The 5806-nt window shown below is 38.0% G+C and overlaps 1 pseudogene; it reads left to right on the top strand.

Annotated features, from left to right (window-relative positions):
* Positions 1-433: 433 nt before the first annotated feature.
* On the top strand, positions 434-1979 carry LOC105459656 (annotated as a pseudogene).
* Positions 1980-5806: the final 3827 nt, after the last annotated feature.

Raw genomic sequence — 5806 nt, 5'->3', positions numbered from 1 at the left:
ATATTGTGAATTTGTGTCTTCTCTACTTCATATAACAATAACACAAACGTTTTCGCATATCGCTTCGTATATATGTAATACAAGAAATGAAAATATTATAAACATGAATTTTTTTCAATTCTAGACATCACAGATGTGCGCTTCGCGATTTAACTTGTAATGATTGAATAATTGATCGCTAATGGGAAGTATTGAAAAATATCCAACATCGACTTGTCTTAATAGCAATCAATATAACATAGTTACCAAAGTTATAATGTACCGAATCAGTCATTATTCTTTCAATGTTCGATTAAACATACATTTTTATGTAATACGCCTTGTAAGCGCCTTTGTACATTTGCGCAATGTACAAAGGCGCTTATCTACCAACGACATTCTCTAATCAGAAACGTTGTCTTCTTGAATAACTAATTCGAAGATTCCTATCGCGATGGAGCCGTCTACTTTGCTCCTGGTTATTCTGTCAGCGAGTATTTGCTTATATTATTTTATTCTAAGCAAATTATCTTACTTCGAGCGATTGAAGATCCCCCATGTGCGACCAATTCCATTGTTCGTTAACATGGCATCTTTCATTTTTCGACGCGTATGCTTTACGGATCTCCTGCAAAGAATGTACCTCTTCCCGAACGCAAAATACTTCGGCTTCTACGAATTTCGAACGCCGATCTACGTTATTCGTGATCCAGACCTGATTTCCACGATTGCTATCAAAAGTTTGACAACTTCTGCGATCACCGTGGTTTCGCCAACAAAATTCTCAATCCGATAGCCAGTCAAAATCTATTTGACCTGAAAAAAGATCACTGGCGCGAAATGCGGAAACTTCTTAGTCTCAGTTTCACATCCAGCAAGATGAAGATGATGTTGGGGCTTATGTGTCACTCGAGAACTTCGCCAATTTTGTAGCAACACAATCCGGAGAAATCGGCAAGAAATATGACATAAAAGATCTGCTTTACAGATACGACACGGTGGCCATGTGCGCATTCGGTATCGACATGGATTTTTTTAAGTATCCAAATAACGAATTTTTCGTGCTTAGCAGGAAGGCACTCATTTTTGATAGCATCGTATCCCTCAAGGTCTTAATGAACAGAAGTTTTTCGCTATTTTGTAAACTTTTCAAACTGAGATTGTTTAATCCAAAAGTAGAAATTTTTTTCAAAGTCGTTTCTGGCATGGTGAAAATTAGGGATAAGCAGGAAATTGTTCGTCCGGACATGATTCAGTTGATGATGGAAACCAGGAACAAAGGTAGCGGACTTGAGTTCAACATTGACGAGATGACCGCCCAGGCGTTCGTTTTCTTCGTCGCTGTTTCAACAGCTCTGTTCAACAGCTCTGTTTCAACAGCTATGTGTTCATGATGCACCACGTCGGTGTCGATCCCGACATTCAGAATAAATTGAGAGACGAAATCGACGATGTTGTCAGATAGACTAACAGCAAACCTACCTACGAAGCCATCAATCGCATGAAATATTTGGACGCCGTGGTAAACGAGTCTCTTAGACTGTATCCAGTAGCATCTTTTCTGGGCAGAATATGCGTCAAAGAGACCAAATTACCACCAGCGACTCCGGATGGCGAACCGATCACGATAAAGCCCGGAGACAATGTATGGTTCCCAAGTTATTCTTTGCATCGCGATCCAAAGTACTATCTACATCCAGATAAGTTCGATCCGGACAGATTTCTTAACGGCAATGTAGACAACTATATTCCATTCTCCGATCTATATTCCATTTGGTATCGGACCCAGAATCTGCATAGGTAATAAGGCTCTAATGGAATCAAAAGTCATGCTGTTCTATTTGCTTTGGCGCTGCAATGTCGAATCCGATGTTAAAACTAGAATTCCTATGGTATTGAAGAAAACATTCGCCATGGTGACGGACGGTTTTTGATTAAAGTTGCGAGCGAGGAAATCGAAGGCTCCTGTTACACAATACTTATCGAATGGACAGAGTTGAGAGACAGTAATGAAGCATATTTATATTTAAAATTCATTTCAAGTATAAAATTATATATGCTTAAAAGCTGACTTTTTAAATTATAACTGAAATTTAACCTTTTCCTCAATTAAACATGTAAGACATAAAAGTTTTAAAAAATCAACTTTTTTAATACATGTCACTACTTTTTTAAAAAAAGCGACATAAAAATTTATCAAGCATATAAATATTACAATATTCTGATAAAATAGTACTATTAATATAAATAGTGGTTCAAAAAGTCGTCCGTTTTGGGCCTCAACTCAATATTATAATAACGTGATACATAGAAGCAGCAATAAAATTAAATTGAGAGAATAGCAGGATCTTGGTACTCCTAATATTTCTATGTGAATTTACATACATATTCTAGTTTCAGCGAACTGCGTACCGTTACTTTTGGATTCAACACAGCTTATTGCTCGAAAACAGAGCCGTATATTATCATGATTATTAAATTGATAATCAATTTAATAAATACTGCCTCCCGGCATCTAATAAAATCCCCCCTTCCTCGCAACGGGAAATAAATGCTAAGAATTATTTGTTGCGAAAAACCTTACCTCAGCCAGGATTTGAACCTGTGACTTCCCGACTTTCCGGGGCGGGCGTCTTAATCAGCTCGACCACCGAGGCGTGTGATAATATTTATCACAACAATCAATGATTCATATCAATTTAATAATCGTGATAATACGGTACTGTTTCAAGCAATGAGCTGTGTTGAATAAATAACGGCACGCAGTTCGCTGAAACTAGAATATGTATGTAAATTCACATAAAAATATTAGGAGCATCAAGATCCTGCTTGGCTTTCTTTCAATTTAATTTGTGTTAAACGACCATCAATCAAGTATAGTAATGATCGTTAGGATTTTCAGTTTGGGGAGGGAGGACCAACTTCACACAGCTAGTGGGAGAGTATTTTTACGGTCAAATTCATATTCAGCAATAATCTACAGGAAATGACTTGAGAAAGAAAGTCAACATGACAATTCGCATATGTCATGTTGACCAGTGTAATCAATCTTATATTATTAAATTTTTTTCTGTTAAATAAAATAAACAGGTTTTTGTAATATATATGATTGCTTTTTCCTATCTTGCTTATTATACTTATTTTCTTTACTTTCTTTGCTAAAATATGATAAACCCGAGTACTCTCCGACAAATTAGCGAAGCGTTTAAGCATTCTGTCACTTCTCAATCTTCTCTAAGTTGCCTTCGCAGTTACTTTCCTCGCGGATTCATCGTCATCATCGGCTTATCCTAATCACGCTTCGTGAGCACTCGCGGGATCCACGAAGAAGACTCGAATGCATGGCATGGCAAGCGTGAAACATTTGACGCGCATGTTAAACTTTCTGTCGTACCTTTTTCACGGCAGGAGGAAACTCCGCTGAAAGGCGGTCGCTTGGGCGAGAACTCCTTAGGAGCCTGCCGGTTTTACACGCTTCGCGTACCCCGGCGAAGACGGCGGAATATGCGTCGCCGCGTGGAATCGGGAAATTGAATTTGCGAACTTCCACTTTCGGGAGCGTCGCGATGCGACGCGTCGCCAGTCGCCTGTTCGATTGTGCCTCCCGATTTGTCACGGTCGAGTCCTCCAACGGAAACTCCGCTGAAGACTGTAAAACTTCAGCGTAAAGCAGAGAAAATACAATGCAACATACCGATGACATACCTAATAAAGACGATTAATTTATATGTGAATTTGTTTACAAAACTTTCTTTTCCAGTAACATAATTTGAATGATAAATTAAAGATAAGATCATTAAAACGAAACTTGAGAATGTTATTAAAAAGGTAAATTCTTTTGCCACAAATAAGAGATTTATTTTATAATGTATTTATTAAATAATTATTAAATAATAACAAGTTTTAAAATTTTTAAGTTTTGTCAATATCACAAAAATGTACGATTTAAATATATATATATATACATATAATTTAAAATTAATAATGACAGAAAAATGTTAAAAAGGAATTACTGTAAAAAGGAATAATAATATATATTTAATAAAAGACTTTTCTTTTAGAAAAATGTTACTTTAAACCACACATCTGCAGAGAAATAAGCACAGATTCAGCAGTCATTTATACTGGTGTACCTGCTCCAGTGACACTCGACCGAATTACGTCGTAATATTTCACTCGGCGCGTCGTAATGGACGACGCTCGCGACGCGGTTGCAAACTCGGATAGAAGAGCTAAAGATGGATGTATGGTAATTTATTAACCTTATCGTCGGCAGTAGACATCGCGGGGATTTTTCATAGTTTTGCACGAAAGGAACAACGCCGCGTGCGCGAATGACGTTAAAACGTCGCCTCTACGGAGGAGTTTCTTTCGCGCCGCAAATTACGGGATCGCAGCCGCCGCCGCAGCCGCCCACGGGATTTCAATTTATTTCGCCGAGTCGTAGGAAAGTCGTATCCTCCCGCACGGTCGCGGTTCCCATTGTCGGATTCGTGCGAAATCCCCCCTCCCCCCTCCCGAAACGTCGATATCGCGTCGCGCGGAAAATCCACCGACTGCAGTCAATCCTATCGCGGGATGGAGTCGATCGGAAGGAGGAAGCCAATCGTTGCTTCTTCGTGCCGTATGGATCGCGTTTTAGAGGATCGAAGGTCGAACGCGTCGCGAATAGATAAACGCGCGTTTGCGGAAAGACTGTGGATTTCATCGGCGATATACGCGGGAAGGCATAAGGGACGCGAGGGCACGCGGAGGGAAAAACCGTGAAATCGGCGCCGCGATTCTATTCCGTTCGTGACGCATACCGACGAAGAATCGCTCTGAGAAATAATCGTTTCGAAGTCTCGAAGGAGAAAACCGGAAACGCGTTTAATTTCGCGGAGAAGAAGGATTCGCCTCGCTAAATTTACCCACCGGCGTTGGTTAGCATACAAATGCGTCATTCATTTTATAGAAGAGATTTTATCTCAAAAAGAATGTCCTTTTATACAGTTATAGTAACCAACGTGTTTGTCGGAAGTTCATGTGGCTTTTAAAAACAAAGCAACATGTAATTAAGTGTAATTAACAAAATTAGTGTAGTTCGCATGCAATTATGCGACAAAAATATTTTTAATTTCGTAACATTAGAAGAATGTTGAGAATTTTTATCTTTCTCTCCTTTCTCTTCCTCTGTTTGTCTATCTGTCTTTTCTCTCGCAGAATTCCCACGAGAAGCTATAAATCTATTAGTATAAGCCGATAAAGCGATTTCGCATTGTATACCGCTGGCGTGAGAATGACAGAAGGAGGGCGAGATAAAAAAAAGGAGGAGAAATACGACTGACAATATTGCAAGTCGATGAAGTCGAGTAACACAGTTGCAGAAAGCTCGCGTGTTGTCTGCGGAAAATGCTTGCTTTATATCAACGTACTCTACGAGGATACGAGCGATGCGATTTATATCCTCGATTTGTAAAACTTGATCCAACAAAAGCGGGGGTAACCGCACAAATTAGTTTCATTCGCGGTTACGTATTACACGATCATAATCTTTTATAAATAAATTACAAGACGCTATTGACTTATTTTTATAAATGCGTATAGAATGTTTAAAGATTCCGGTTTTATAATTTTAATTAAAAAATTTTAAATAATATATCAGTTAATTTCTTACTCTCATTTTATACTTTCCTATTTAAACTGTTTTTCAAATAATTATAAGGAAAATTTTTAATTAGTTTAATTAATTATTTTTTAATTAAGAACCAAAATATTAATAATTATTTCAAAGATATTATATTGTATTAATGCAAGCATTTAAAAATAGAAGACTACAGTCTTAGAA

This window comes from Wasmannia auropunctata, unplaced genomic scaffold (genome assembly GCF_000956235.1).
Source record: "Wasmannia auropunctata unplaced genomic scaffold, wasmannia.A_1.0 LD334172.1, whole genome shotgun sequence".
In the NCBI taxonomy this organism is placed as follows: Eukaryota; Metazoa; Arthropoda; class Insecta; order Hymenoptera; family Formicidae; genus Wasmannia; species Wasmannia auropunctata.
Note: the sequence above shows the minus strand (reverse complement) of the source record. Positions and strands in the feature narration are given on the sequence as shown.